At 39.2% G+C, this 16,370-nt stretch overlaps 1 pseudogene; it reads right to left on the bottom strand.

The window, feature by feature from the left end:
- Positions 1–5,969: 5,969 nt before the first annotated feature.
- Positions 5,970–14,912, bottom strand: LOC129069730 (glyceraldehyde-3-phosphate dehydrogenase-like; annotated as a pseudogene).
- Positions 14,913–16,370: the final 1,458 nt, after the last annotated feature.

The following is a 16,370-nucleotide window of genomic DNA, read 5'->3' on the forward strand; positions in this document are numbered from 1 at the left end:
ACTGCAAATAACACTGCAAAAATGTTTTTTTTGCTTTCAGTTGCATTTTACCTTTCTTGAAATAATAAAGCATAATATGCCAAAAACACTGCATATTTTCTTCCATCTTCAATATGAAAAAGACTACACAAAAATTCACCAATTTTTATAAGTTTTTTTAAAATGCTGACAGCTGTCACCATACAATCTAACAAAATTGTTTTGCATGAAGTTAAAGACAACTAAGCCCTACTAGAGCCATGTTACAGAAAAAAACAAATGAACTTCTTGGCCAACCTAATAATTTTCTATGAATAGACATAATTGCCCTGATTCTAAAAGAAACTAGAGTGGGCTGTATTGATCACAGAGCTTTGATGCGTTTAACACTTGCCACCCACACATGCCTACACACACACATACCTGTTGTTGCCATAATAGACCAAGACTACATACTTCTCCCCCAAGCTGACTGACAGCAGAACAATGTTGGGAACACAGTCAGCTGACTGGCTGAAGAAACCCTAGTGACTGCTTACATTTATGACACAGGTAATAATAGCCAGTAGGTTTTTGGCTTACACGGCCAGTCACCTACTACTGTCAAATAGCTTCATGGCAGCTTACAAGGATTCAGTTCCACAAGGCCTGATGAGACTATGCTACCAATTACTATAGCTCTATTTTGGTACTTGACCTTGACTAAACAAAGCTGTGCATATCTCCAGAGACAGCAACCTGGAACTCACGGTAGGTGTGTAGCTGATTGAGCTATGGACAATAAAATAAACAAACTACTTTACAGTAGGGCACTTGGATTAATAGTACTACCTGAAATGCACATGAGACATCCATGTATCCCTCTAATAATTGTCCTTGTTAGTTCAGGTTTAATCAGTTTTTATCTTTCAGCTTTAGAAATTCAGCTAAGATTACAAACCGGCACATGAGCCTAATGTGAATGAGACTAGAATCCTAGAAGAGATACAGTCTATCTTATTTCTAGCCAATAAACCAACACATATTTATTTAGAGCCTACATTCAGAGCCTACATAGAAAGAAATACAAGCTACAGTGTCTGCCCTTTAGAAAATTTTCATTCACCTAGCTGTGGAAATGAGATGTGTTGGGATAGCCAAAAAGTTCATTTGTTTTTTTTCTGTAAGATGGCTCTAGTAGCAATTAGTTGTCTTTAATTTCATTTGAAACAATTTTGTTAGGTTGTATTGTGACAGTTGTCATATCACTGTACATTTTTTTTTAACTTATGAAAGTTGGTGAACTTTTGTGTAGCCATTTTAATATTGAATGTGGAAGAAAATATGCAACATTTTCAGCATATTATGCTCTATTATTTCAAGAAAAATAAAAATGCAACTGAAACACAGAAAAAAAATATTTCTGCAGCGAATGGAAAAGGTGCTGTGACTGATCAAAGATGTCAAAAGTGGTTTGCGAAGTTTTGTGCTGGAGATTTCTCATTGGATGATGCTCCATGGTCAGGTGGACCAGTTGAAGTGGACAGTAATGAAATTGAGACATTGAGAAAAATCAACATTATACCACATAGGAGATAGCCGACATAATCAAAATATTCAAATCAAGAAAGTTATTGGTGAAAATAAAAAATGTCTTTCATTTTATGGAAAAAACTAAACAGATATTTTTGGCCAGCCCAATATATACCATTAGTGTAGCTATTTTCTGTTAAGTGGCAAATTAATTGGCTGACTCCAGATAAGATGAGGGTAACAATAATGGCTACTCCTTACTGAGTCTATGCCAAGGTTTGCACTAATTATTTCACATGCATTATCCCTCTTAATCTGCATTACAGCTCTAAGAGGTTGGTAGTTTTATCTGTTTCTTATAAATGAGGGTTCCATCTTAACCCCCCGCAAAAAAAATTTCTTCCTTATGGTTTTGGAAATCCTCTGAATGCCTCTCAAGTGTGCTATCTTAACTAGTCTTATTGACTATTCCATGGGTCTCCTATTTTCCTTCTTTTCTCTTTTAGTTCTTGGGCTCTATTTCCTGCACTTTAAATAGTCACTATTTGGTAATCTATAAACTGCCCCAAATTTTCATGGCTTAAAACAGTGGGAATTTATTACTTTCCTTGAATCCACAGGTTGACCAAGCAATTCATCTGCTTCACATGCTGTCATCTGAGACTTTGGGGGTGGCCCCGTCCAAAATGACCCCACTCCTGGCTGGCAACTGGTGCTGTCAGCAAGGAGCCTCAGTCCTCCTCTCCATGTGGCAGCCTGGGCTTTCTCACAGTGTGGGGGCTGGATTCCAAGACTGTCTCAGCAGTGAAGTTCAACACTGCAGATCTCCTGAAGCCCTGCCTCTGAAGTTACACAGCATCATTTCCACCACACTGCACTGGTCAAGATTAGTCATGACACCAACATAGACCCAAGGGATAGGAAAATGCACTCCACTTCTTGGTGGGATAGGTTGCAAAAAAATTTTAAGCTATCTTTAATTCCCTGCAACCATCAAAAACTCTACCTCCAAAGCTTGCAAAAGGTGCCACCGCTGCTGCAGAGGCCTAATATCGTTTGGCCCCAGGTACACAACGCCTTATGCTGGCAGTGCTAATGTTTGCGCTGAAATTGCCATCTCCCATTGCTTCCAATACCAACAGGAATTTTATTCACAGCCCCCATAGCAGCCACCTCAGACCACAGGTTTGCCCAAGGACGGTGGGCCAGGGTGTTAAGTAGCACAGGGCCAGGCCTGTGGGATTAACATAATGCTGTGCTCAGAATCAGCCCTCCCTTCTGCTTCTGGGCACTGCCTTTGCCTCAGACATGGCCACCTCATTTCTAAATCCTTCTGGGATCAGTTTTAACCCAGAATCTCATGCAATCAACTACCAGGGGGCCCCACCTCATCTAGGAATGATGAGTTATAACTCTATACTGAGTACTCTATACTCAGTGTAACTCTATACTCAGTATATAACTCAATACTGAGTTAGAGCATGTGGCTGCATCTAAACCCAAGTTATACTAAATTTAGTATACTAAATTATACTAAAATGTAAGTGACAATTCAAAATCCTTCCCAACAGCAATGAACACTGGAGCTCTTTAATTAAAATATGAAGTATTTGAGTGATAATTATAATGAGATATGTGTGAGAGAAATATGATGAATCATATTTTACAGGTAATAAAAAAGATCTCCAGAGAACCTGAGTGACTTATGTAATATGATAGAGAGCATCTCTATCTCTCGTGTAATATGATAGGCCGTCAACACATTTATATTTACAAATGGGACCAAAAAGGAAAGACCAGTAGGAGGGCTGCCTAAAAAGGGATAACACCGGCTACATGCCAGGCCTTGACATTCACTGCGAAGTATTTGGAACATGTTACCTAATGTAATCTTCACCATAAACCGACAAGGTAGGTGATAATGCTCCCATTTCACAAATGGGCTCATTTGGACCTAAGAAGTTAAGTTGTACATATATCGGATGCTGAGCCAGGATTCCCTCCCAGATCTGTCTCCAACGCCCCTTACTGCAGTGTTATGCTGTCCCTCTAGGATGCCGTAAACACTCTGCATCCCCACTACCTGGCTTCCTGACCTTCATCTAGTCCACACTGACTCAATATTTGCTGAAGACAGAAGAATTTCCCCATTATCTCTTGACGAGGGTTTAACACAATCTCATCAAGGTCCTCCACAGGAACACCAATGCCAACAGTGAACCTCCCTAGCTTTAAAAAAGGCTTTATTCCTTGAGAGTAATAAAATTTTGTTTGGGTTTTTTTTTTTTTCCATTGGAAACCTTAGAAACTAAAGCTAAACAGATGTCATACTAACCGACAAGATTCCAGCTCCCTACAGTGGTAAACATACACCGTATTCTTAGCTTAGAAGTCACTGTCAATTTACGTTTCCATTTTTCAGCCAAAATAATGAACCCACAGAGTAAAATGGCTTTCTAAAAAAGTCAGATCTCCCCCTTGCTCACAGACATGAGCAAAGCCTGGTAAATAACAGCATGCACATCTGACTCCGTACAGAACTTGGTTCACAGCTTACCCTGAACCCATGCTTCACATTATCTCCAGCATCTAATTGGTCTAAGACCTCCTCACTTTTGTAACACAGGCTCAGAGAGTAAAGAATTTTGTAGGGAGAAATTACATGCTTTCTGAACAACTATAGCTTGGCCAGAAATATTTGTATATTATTTTTATTGTATTTTTCCCATTACCTTTTATCCCCTCATACCCTCTTCCACCCCCACCCAGAAATATTTTTTAATTATTTCTTAATATTTGAAATATGAAGTATTTGAGTGAGAATTACAATGACGTATGTGTGAGAGGAACACAGTGAAACACATTTTACAGGTAATAAAAAAGATCCAGAGAGAAACTGAGTGATTTATGTAACCTTATAGAGAGAGTATGAAATTTGAACTCCAAACTGTCAACACCCAGCTTTGAGATTATTTCCTGGAAAATTTAGCTTCTCACAAACCAGCCTCCTACCAGTATCTTAAATTCAGTCTTGCCAGGATGTCTGAATAGACAACCATCTATATCCATTCAGAAGTTTATGTCTGAGTGTTTTGCTGTCAGAATATTAACCCTAATATGATTCATCTACTCTCTATTAAATGTAGTACCAATTCCTGTCTTGTTTCCAAGTTTCATCCATCACAACTGTCATCCAAAGCATTTTTAAAGAGCAGTTATTTCAAGCACAAGTCTAAGAGAATTTCACTAACCAATACATTTATCTAGTATTTTAGATAATCTTGCAAATATAGACCAGAAAAAAAAACCATTTAGTTGAAAAGTAGACTCTAATCTTAATTCCATTAAGATAAGAAGAAACAAGCTAGCTATTTTTCCCTGTCAATGAGCTTTATTGCTTGAAAATTCTACAGGACTAAGCTGTCTCACTAGAATGCCACAGTGGATGGATGAACTTCCTGAGCACTTTCCTAGGTAATCCAGACTCTACTAAAATTTTACCATTATCAGTAAACTGCATGTAAAAAAAAAAAACTGCAACCACGTGACATATGATTTATTTTTTCTTTTGCAAAAGCATCTCTACATTTTTTTCAGACACTATAGAGGTGTCACTCACACCTTCCTAATGTCCAACCTGCCAATCAGGACCATGTGGTCTCCAAGCAGCTATCACTGTGAGAGAACCCACTCCCTTGTTTTCACTTAACACACTAGATCAATGTCCTGACCAAATTCAGTGTTTAAAGCAGGTCTAATCGGGGGGGCAATAGGAATGTAGCCATTGAAAGAAAAGAACATAGACAGTCCCAAATGGTGAATAATTCCAAATCTAAGTCTCAAATTTTTGGTTTAGGGGGAAAAAGGAGAGTGGGAGAGAGAGAGAGAGAGAACACAATAATGTAAACAGAGAGGTGATGAATACTGTCCTGATTTCTGCTTTAGTAACTATTTTTTCTCTATAGTTCTCTCAACAAAGCAATCAAAAGTGATAAAAATTTATTTTTTATGCATGAGCACTGACTGTGTGCCAGCTGTTACATAAGCACTTTACAAACACAATTTCTTATAATCAGCACAGCTTAGTAAAGTAGGTTCTAGGATTATGCCCCATTTTAATGATGAAAAAATCCAGATGTTCAGAGAAGTTAAATGACTTACCCAAAGTTATACAGGTAATAAGCTGCATGCTACACTAAACAATAAAAGGAACAGAAAAAAGTTTTTATCATGCAGAATAATAGTTCCTGACCCTGGCCACACATAGAATAACCAGGAACTCTTTTTTTTGGTGGGGGGGGGCGGGTGGTACAATAAACTCTGATGATGCCTGACAATGAAGGGCTCCCTAAGCCCCTCCCCTTCTTCAGGGGTCTGTGATGGAAACTATGGAGGTCAGGAGATTCTTAGTGTATTGGAGGATCGATTTGGGACAAAGGCTTCCCAACAGCTGAGGGTCTCTCTTCCTCTTGCCGGAGCTGGTCATCCAGAGGGTTCTTATTCCTTGGAGGCCATGTGGACCATAAGGTCCACCTTCCTGTTGCTATAGCCAAATTCGTTCTCATACCAGAAAATGAGATTGACAAAATGGTCATTGCGAGCAATACCAGCCCTGGCATCAAAGATGGAGGAGTAGGTATTACTGTTAAAGTCATCGGAGACAACCTGATCCTCAGTATAGCCCAGGATGCCTTTAAGGGGACCCTCTGACACATGCTTCACCACCTTCTTGATGTCATCATATTTGGAGCTTTCTCCAGGCAGCAGGTCAGATCCACAACTGACTCACTGTGGGTGAAGAAACAGAAGACCTTTCCAGTGAGCTTCCCATTCAGCTCAGTAATGATGTTGCTCATGGCCTTGGCAGTGCCAGCAGAAGCAGGGATGATATTCATGGCCATCATCCCACAGCCTCCCCTGGGGCCATCCACAGCCTTCTGGGTGGCTGTGATGGCAGTCCTGTGGCCATGAGTCTGTCCATGATGCCAAAGTTGTCATGGATTACCTTGGCCAGGGGGGCCAAGCAGTTGGTGGTGCAGGAGGCATTGCTGACAATCTTGAGAGAGTTGTCACACTTGTCATTAACAAGGAACTTTTATCCTAAAAAACCAATGCCTGGGTCCTCTTCTAGATATTTGGATTTAATTGATCATAGTGGGGTCCAGGCAATTTTGTCTTGCTTTTTGTTTTAGGTTTCCCTGGGTGATTCTAATGCATAGCAAGGGTGGACAACCACTAAACTATGTCTAATAGGATACGTCAATGGTTCTCAACACTTTAGCATCTGTCAAAATCACAAGAATCACCTGGAGTTTCTGATTCTCTAGCTGTAGAGAATCTACATTTCTAATAAGTTTTCAGGAGATACTGATGCTGCGGGGATGACACTTTGAAGACCTCTGCTTTATGGAAAGACCCCTGTTCTCTCGTCCTGGACACCCAGCTAAACTACATTTCTCAGCGCCCTCTGTACCTAGATGGGGCCACATGGCTAACTCTCACCAAGATCATATGAATGGAAGCCATTTGTCACTTTGGGTCTAAGAGACTGAAGCACAAGTGTGACTTTTCTATACTGTCTCTTTCTTTCCTTCGCTGGATAGATGCAGGGGATCCAGTCCATGAGTCTCTGTAGGATGGTGAAACCAGTGACTCTCTAAATGACTGCACAAAACACACCAACTCCATTCCAAAAGACCTACACAGACTATTGTATGAGCGAGTAATAAACCCTTATTGTTTCTTACATGTCACTAAGATTTAAAGGTAGTTTTTTTCCAGCAGTTTGCCTGTCCAGATGAAAAGACTACACTAATACAATTGCGGCCTTATAGGCAAGCCATGTGACATCTCTGAGACTCAGTTTTATCACCTGAAACTGGGAAATTGACTAAAATGAGCTCTAAGAGCTCTTTCATTTCTAATATTTTGTGATTCTTTGAAAACAGGATTAATTCCTAAATTAGGTAAAAACAATTCTAAGTACAAAGAGAAAAAGGTACTCTGTCTTATTCAGCACTGTTTAGAGCATAGCTGGATACAGGAGAGCATAGTCCTGATCTTTATACCTAAAGGTGAATCTAGGGAAACAAAATTAAAGCACATGATGCCCCAGTGAGCAGAACAAGACAGATTATAAGTTTACTTTCTGCCTGAAGTCAAAAACCTGATCAAAGCAGATTCCAATAAGTTCTTGACATGACTTAATGACAAGTCAATTCCTTTAGAGACAAAATAAACGATGGAAGTAGACTACTGAATTTACATCTAACTAACAAATATGAAACAGACAATGAGAGCTACTCTGAACTTACTTCCAAATAACAAGAAGTGGTTCATGATATGGAACTGAGTGTAATTTTGAGAGAAAGTAATCAAGTTCAAAATAAAGGAGATAAATGGTGAGTGTAGAACCAGTGTCGTTTATCACTGCATTCTGAGTTCCTAAGTTAGCCCCTATTTTCAATGAGAAAAATTCCCATTGGCTGCCCACAATAAGATTTTATAGACTTTCAATGAATGTAAGTATTATTAATCACAGAAACCCCTGTACATTTTTTAAAAGATAGGTAGATAGGTGATAGGTAGATATATAGATACATAGATAGAAAATATGGTAGAATATAGGATATAACATGATATACAAAAAATATTATTATTGTGCTTGTATAAGTATTCAAAGGTATTATCTATTACTAAGACAAATGCCATTTTAACAAATTTTCTTACCAAATCTTTCTCCTTGCCATTTTAGCATGTATTTTGTCATTTAGACCAAAAAGAATGTCTGAATATACAAAAAAAAATTGCTTCTAGAAACATCTGACAGAGCAAAAACTGAAATTGGCTTTTAAGATGGAAAGTAATAGCTAATTTTCTTCCTCTGAGCTGGTACCAAAACAGTATAGATCCTGTGGGAAAGTTAATCAGAATTGCAAAGAACAGTGATCATGGATAATTTACTAAAGTGCCTCACAGCTTAGGCTGACAGCTCAGTATGAGAAGAGATATTGATTTTAGGCTAACACACAAACACAAAAAGATAAAGAATGTTAATATATATTTTAGAGGAAAATAAATAAATATTCTCAGCAAACATTTGTTGAGTAACTACCACAGGCCTTTAGGTTTTTCACACTCTCCCAGGAGAGACAGAGTTGATATAATGAACTACTGTTCAGGCCATTGTGGGGGTAACTACAACGTGCACATGCCTCCCATCATGCTCCCTTCTGAGTCATTCACCACCCTGCAACAAGGGTAGTTTTTCTAAAACCTGTCACTTACATATTGAAAATCTTTTAGTGTCTTTCCAGAGTACTGTATCCAAAAGGCTTTACATAGCGGATAAAACCCTTCACCACCTGGTCCTCTTGAATCAATCTACCCTCATTTCCACTATTCAACATATTGTATCTACTAACACACATTTAGTGAGTTAGTTCAGGCCTTCAATAAAGCACATCCAAGACGGCAGTAGATGTAATAGATGTGCAAGATGCTTACTGGGAAAGATGCCTATGAAGGACATGGCTGAGGAAGCAGGAGTAGGCAAGGAGACTTCAGACTGCAGGGCCAGTCTGACACCTATACAAGGATGGCGAGAGGAAAAAGGATGAGTAGGAAAAAGGATGAGTAGGAAGAATTTCAAGCAACAGGGTAAATCTAAGAAAGTTTCAGCCAGGCTGATGGGGAGTCCTCAAGGCAAAATTGTCTATTAGAGGAGTCCCACGTCCCCCAGGGAGGAGCCTGCACGACACCAGTAGTCCCACTGGACTCAATGGCTGGCTAGGATAAACCCAGAGGATATGTAGTTTTGATGCAAACTCGGTTGTGAATCGGAGATGGGACATCAGTCAACTACGCTCCCCTCAGAGTATGACATATGACTGGTGCACTTTCATGGTCACCAGGGCCCTTAGATTATGTTTCATTGATATACTTCCCCAGGCAGGTTTGAGGAGCAGCTCCTCTCTGGTTCCCATGAACCTCCCTTCCTGAGAGAAATTGAAAGGACGTGTTGGAGATGAGTTACAACTGGATCACTGCAGTTGACCTCAGGACCACACTGATACTCATCTTTGCTGTCCTCCGCTATCCATTTTACATTCTCCTCACCGTTAGCTAGCTTGCCTGGTGGCACAGAGGGCCTTCAGACCACGATGCAGCTCTGGTATCTGTAAAAGGATGGCTAGGGAGGATTTGGTATAAAATTCTCAGACTGTAGTGAAATATCAAGAAAATCTCAGCCAGGTAGATAGGGAGTTCTTGAGCAAAAGTTGCCCACCAGAGGAGTCATGTCTCCTGTGGGAATGACTGCATTAGCAGTCCCACTGTGTTCAGTCATTAACTGGGAGCAGTTTGGGGAAGTGTGGCATAAGTGTAAAAACAGCAGTGGATCTATAAGGAGAAAAGCTGAGGATTCAGTCAACTCTGCTCCCCGCAGCAGGGCATTCTCATGGCCACCTTATCATATTGTCAAATCAGACTCACAAGAATCAGAGATCTTACTCAACACGAAGCATCCCTAACTGCAAGGACACAAATAATTATGAGGTACAGGTAAAGCAGGGAGAGATGTAGGACCTTCAACATAGCTTCTCATGTTCTTTCTTACAACATTAGGTTGCGTTCTGACCCAGATTCAATATATGAGGTATCTAAACTGTGGATATAATAATTTTACTTACAGGTCTAGGCACTTTCTTTCTCCCAAACTATTCCATGTGCTTAACACACACATTTCCTTCTTTATTCTGACCACCACTTCCTTATTCTCTGGTTTCAACTTAAACATCACTTCTCTCTAGACTCTCCAAACTAGGTTATTCATTTTTGTTATATGCTACACTAGCCATACTATATTTCCTCTATTGTATGGGTCACATCATCTTTTATAATAACTGTTTGTTGTGTCTTCTTTACTAGATTATAAGGAGGAAGGGGGAAGGAGAGCAAGAAAGATTGTGTCTTTCTTGTTTACCATCATATATGCAATGATTAGCACATTACTGACATATGGATAGGACTTAGTAAATATTTACTGAATGAATGGTGAACTAAGTTTGATTGGGGCACAGAGGAATGAGCCATTGGCTACATCTGGGAGGAAAATGGAGTAAGTAATTACCAAGACACTTAAAATATTCAGAATGAGTTGTGACTGGTGGTTGGCTCTCACTTACACAGGTTGTGACTTCCTATCTAGTCTTCTCTGACTTCCTTCGACAGTGGCAGACACCAAGACAGAATGAACATAGGATGGGAACGGGTCTATTTCCTTTTCTAAAGAGGTGAAAACTTTTAAAGTCTTAAATTCTGGAAAGTGAATTATAATTTTAGAGGTGATATATTTGTATTCCTAATAATTCAGGTCAAGATAAGGGGAAACTACCAGTAAGAATTTGAGGTGTATCTAGTAAACCTTCTTGTCTTTACATAAGCATTCAGTAAATGAATGATTTTGGCCAGAAGAGATTTTTTATTGCTTCCCATTCTCTCTGCTGAGAGTTCTTTCATCAAAATAACCATTCACCATGAAATCATATTAGCCAGTGTCTAATCTTTTCAAAGTTAGATTTATGGATCCTATCATGATCATTAGGGATATTACTTATCTAAGCAAAACATGAAACAAATAGACTTCTCAGGGACACGTGACTCTGATAAGGCACAGTCCATAATATCTCAGTTGAGAAGCCATTACAAAAACCAAGTTGCTTCCTGATTTATCAGAGTATACATCATAGCAGGAATCCCTCTGATTTCAGGCTTTTCAAATTAATTGCCATAACCCCCAATCCCAGTCCACATGAGGAAAAGAAACACATTCATAGCACTCTCATGGGTAAAAGAGTTGTAGAAATACAGAGATGAAGAAGCTCCCATAATTCCATGCCTTTGCTATCATCCTTGGTTTCCTCTTTCCTATTCCAAGCCTCCCTGGACTCTGCTTGCCTACCTGCTTGCCTAGAAGTCACACATGGCAAAGGAGATAAAGCCCCAGAAGCCCAAGTCAAAGCAGACTTAGGCATAAGTGAAAATGACGGTCCTCTGCATGAAGAGAGACCCAAAGAAAAGCTACCATCCTCCAGAAATTCTCTAACTGATATTTGTACTAAGCCTGAAAATTCTTATCCCCAAGATTTCCTTCTAAAGGAAGCTGTTACCAGAAACCAAGGTCTTCAATGACAACAGAACTCATCTGTGGCCACTTTCCCTTACCTCCAAACAAATGTCCCTAACAGAATACTTCCCTACTGAGATATGTTCACTTGGCTTAAGATATGAAACAGAGTTTCTCTGGATCACCAAGTTGGAGGAAGACAGTCATTACTAGGTCAACCCCACTAGGATAGCAGAGCTTCCAACCTTGCAAGTAGGTATCATCCCATTTACAACAATAAAGAAACAGAGCCAACAACAAACCAATGTAGAAATAACCTCAGTAACCTCACTCAAACACATCCCTGAGGGGTTGCATTTCATATCCAGCTAATAAGTGCTATTTGCTCCACCTGGAGGGTTCACACTCCCTCCTTTCATGTGGCTGGTTCCCTCCCATCTTTCAGATCTTAGCTCAGCTGTCACTTTCTCAGAGAACCTTCCCTGGCCACCCAGTCTAAAGTTGATCATCTTTATCCATTTCCTCTCATAACACCCTATTTTGCTTCATCACAGTTTGTAAGTATATTCTCACTCTTTTATTTGCTTATATTCTGTCTGGTTCTTGTGCTAGACTGTAAACTCCCTGAGAGCAGAGGTCATCCTTCAGCACCTAGCAGAATAGTCTTGTACATAATAAATGCTCGATAAATATTGCCTAAATAAATGATGGGTAAAGTTGCATTTGTAACCCAAATTACATAATCATTATCACTGTGCATACTGCCTCCCTGTAAATGTGAGGTTAAATTCCATTTGAAGCCTGAAGCCTCTTGTTCAGTAAGACTTCTCCCAGTGGAGCTGAAGGTGATTGCACAAAGTTCTCTCACACCCCAGAGGCAGAGGCTGCTCATCCCCATCACGCTCCACAATCCCAGGATCAGCCCTGGCAACCTCCTTGGGGCCTTCTCCAGGTCATTCTTCCTTGTACTTCAAAACCTCCTACCACCATCTTTGAGGCTCAAACCATCTGATTCTAGCACTTAGCAAGTCTTTGGTATCTATATTCATTCATGTTATTCTGAAAGTAGACACAAGATTTCTGGAGCAGAATTATTATTACTTAGAGCAAAAACCACATCAGTTCTCCTCTGTTTCAATTCTTCTTTTCTGGGTTTATGCAATGAGAACCACATGTCACTCTGCGTGTACCAGGATCTGTGCTGTAGGCAAGGAACCTAAAATATACAAATCTGGGAGCCTATCAAAAGAAGAGCAGTTGTGCCTCCTCCCCTCCTGAGAGAGAGAAAATTTCCTCCTTATTGTCAACAAATTCTCCTTGGGAAGAGAAGACAAGGATCCTGAGATCTGATCCTTTGAAATGTAAATAAATGTCTTCAGGAGCAACCCAAGCATCTTCAAGTTCACAATCCCTGAAATGTCTCTGTGGTCCTGGGTTTTATTTCTATTCTGAAATGTAAACATTTGTCTCAGGGGAGGTAAACCTCTCAGGACAGTCTCTTACAATCTAATCACACTTTAAATGCCAAGACTTGTCCTTTGCCCCAGAATTCAGGTTTCTTTGTTTGGAGATATCTAATCATATAGAAACATAAATATTGTCTTTAAACCCCACAGCACCTTCTGGTCCTCCTCAATCTGGTGTCTCTCAATTTCTTGATCATCCTTTCAATTTGATAAGCAACTTTACATATTGGCTCTTGAACCTAGTCTAAATTCCACCTTCATCCTGGAGAATTCTAACACCCATGTGGACAAATGTTTGGGTGGTGAGAAAGTCTGATAGTCAAACAACACTGAGGTAAGCAGCACGAAGGTAATATCACTCAAGATCAAGTCTGGAAAACAGGAGCCACTCTGTCCACTCCAAGTATGGAGGGTTGAATATCAGGAATTAGAGGAAGCTCAAAGAGCTGGGGGAGTGAAACAAAATCCATTGCCAAAAACTTGAGCCTATAACATGGAGCTGAATGTGTTAAAGAAGCTCGCTAAGAAGTTGCCTCATTTTCATATGCCTTAAGTACCTCCTCAGAGAATAATGGCCTTTCCTTTCCACTTTCCTGTTCCCTCTTATTGGCAGACTCCAACCCAGGGTCAGGGTTAGAAGAGGGAAGAGGAACATTCTGGGAAACCGAGTTGTCTGCTCTTAAAAAAAAAAAAGATCAATCAATCATACAAGGGATTTGGAGCTGATTCCAAATTGACAACAGACAATCGGCACAAAGGGCAAAATCACTGGTCTTCTCTGTTTATTCCCTTATCTACAAACATTCATAATAGAAAGCATTTTCTCCAAAAGCTTTTCCCTATCTTCATCTCAAGAGATGGTCTCTGGGAACTATTTCCTGAAGGGAATTGCTTTCATTGTATATTTCAATTTGCAAGTCCTAGTAATACCAACAAGGAAGTCCTCAGCTTTCTTTTCAGCAAAGAAAAACACTGATATATGATGATACACCTAAACCATCTTTTAAATATTAAATTAAAATGTTGAATATAAATTCATAAAAGGAATATAGCATCTGCTGAATGCATGCTAAAGTGATTACATTGCTACATTTTTAGGGATCCCACTTTGGACCATTTTCATTTAAGGAAGAGTTTCCCCTAATATCATGAAATTCAAACCATGAATACCAACCCTTTGATGTTTCAAGTTTTCATGATTGAAGAATTCTGGGCTTTTTTCTGTTACAATGAATAAAAATCGAAAAGTAAAATGATTGAACGACTGGTGACATGAAATTTCTTTTAATTCAGTATGAACCCACAGAAACCAAAACATACAAAAAGTTAATCAGTTTAAAAATGGATTGAACTCATTAAAGAAAAACTTAAAAAGTCTATGCAACTTGAAATTGACCTTGAAGATCTTGTAAGACAGAAACACACCAATATGGACTGTTTTATAAACCTACTATTAACTATGTGAGATGTTTTTGAAATCAAAGTATACCAAAAAAACATAAACAGTATTTTGCTATTGTCTAACACTTAACTCAACAACTGCTGAGTAAAATGCTAAGAAAAAATTAAGAATGTGCCCTAAAGGCAGAGGATAGACAGAAGAAGTATAGATGTTCCCTGGAATACAATAATAGACCAATAAACAACTACCATTTAACCTGATATAATTGGGGACTGAAAACTAAAGCTAAAGAGATAATCTGATCTGCAAAGAGCCCTCTGATTTCTCATCCACTATATACAGTTGACCACAAAAAGGAACATCAGAATTACCCTTACGTGAACCTTAGCTTCTTACCGCCCCCATCCAACAGGTGGTGGACAGTCATGTCTCATAACAACTGGAACTCTTTCCTGCACATCTCTACCCTTCTCTTGTCCTCTTCAGAGTGTTCCTTTTGTTAATGAGAACATTTATTTTATAGACAGAAACATCTATAAAACATACTATATACCAAGCCATATGCTAGGTTTGAGGGGTCCAAGTCTAAAAAACATACTTACTTCATAAAGCAGAAGAGAATAGAAAACCCAAATTACTGCCTGTCCAGAATCCTGCCCTTCTTCTGGGGATAGTAACTTTCCACCAACATGTGAATAATGCTACCCCTTTACTCTATCAAATGGTTCAAGTGGGCCCTGCCATGTTTTACTTGATCTCATATCCCCTCAACAGAGTTGACTACTCCAGAGTGGGCACCTGACCCAACCTAAACCAACCGAAGCTATTGTCTCTGACTGATTTAATGGAAACTAAGAAAGTCCGTCCCTTTCTGAGAATAGAAGTTATAAAGTATTTTGTTCTCAGGCTATCAGTATACATGTTTCCCACCATGTGCAAGATAAAAAAAATAAAAGTAACAGCAGTGAAATTGGAAAAAAAAACTAGGCACACGGAGAGGCATCATCTTATGAAACCTCAGTATCTTTTAGATGACTGGAATGTGTATTTGTGTGTGTGCAGGAAAGTGTAAAAGAATGGAAGAATAAAAATAGGATGGGAGTTGGATATTAAAGTCCTTGTAAGCTAGGCTAATGACTTGCTTTATTTTTATGAAAAGCAAAGGGGGTTACTGAATAATTTTAATCAGAAAATCCCACAGCTTTCAATTTAAGAAAAACCAAACTCTTCAAGATTTAGCTCTGGAAGTAAAATCTCCTACGACTAACCAAGTGGTTTCTGGTATCCCTTTATCCCTTCTCCCCAGAAACTAAGGGCTCCTTCATAGCCTGATTCAGAAATAGATATAAATCCTTTTCCTTAAACCCTAAACACAGAAGTTTAGATGGGAACTTTTGAAGAGAATTTATTTTATTCTAAGAAAGAATAAAAAGGAATTCAACATGAAGAATAGAAAGAATAGAACCATGGCCAGTCAGGCTTGTCACTTGCAGGTTTCAAATACTTCCTTAGGAGGCTGACACCTGAGTCTTACAGGTAATATTCTACTACACACACACCCTCTGAGATACCTGCATTGAAGACCCAAGCATTGACAAGTATGTCCAGCCCAAGTTCTGGTTTTATAAAAGAATTACAACCCACTACTCCTAGTAGAGTCTCAACACCAAAACAAGTAAGCAGATCCCCATTATGCTGCCCATTGAGGCATTCCATTTTTGTTGATTTGTTTCTAATTTGAGAGTTACATTTCTTCCTTGTGTGACTCACATTAGTAAGACACTAGCCTTCAACATAAAGTGGGAATATTTTAACACACTTGGCCAGAGAGTTTAATGACTATTTTATGTATTTAACAAAAATTACTCATATATAATAACAGGCC

Source organism: Pteronotus mesoamericanus, unplaced genomic scaffold, assembly GCF_021234165.1.
Source record: "Pteronotus mesoamericanus isolate MK-2021 breed Mesoamerican mustached bat unplaced genomic scaffold, CSHL_Meso_final contig_24, whole genome shotgun sequence".
Lineage (NCBI taxonomy): Eukaryota > Metazoa > Chordata > Mammalia > Chiroptera > Mormoopidae > Pteronotus > Pteronotus mesoamericanus.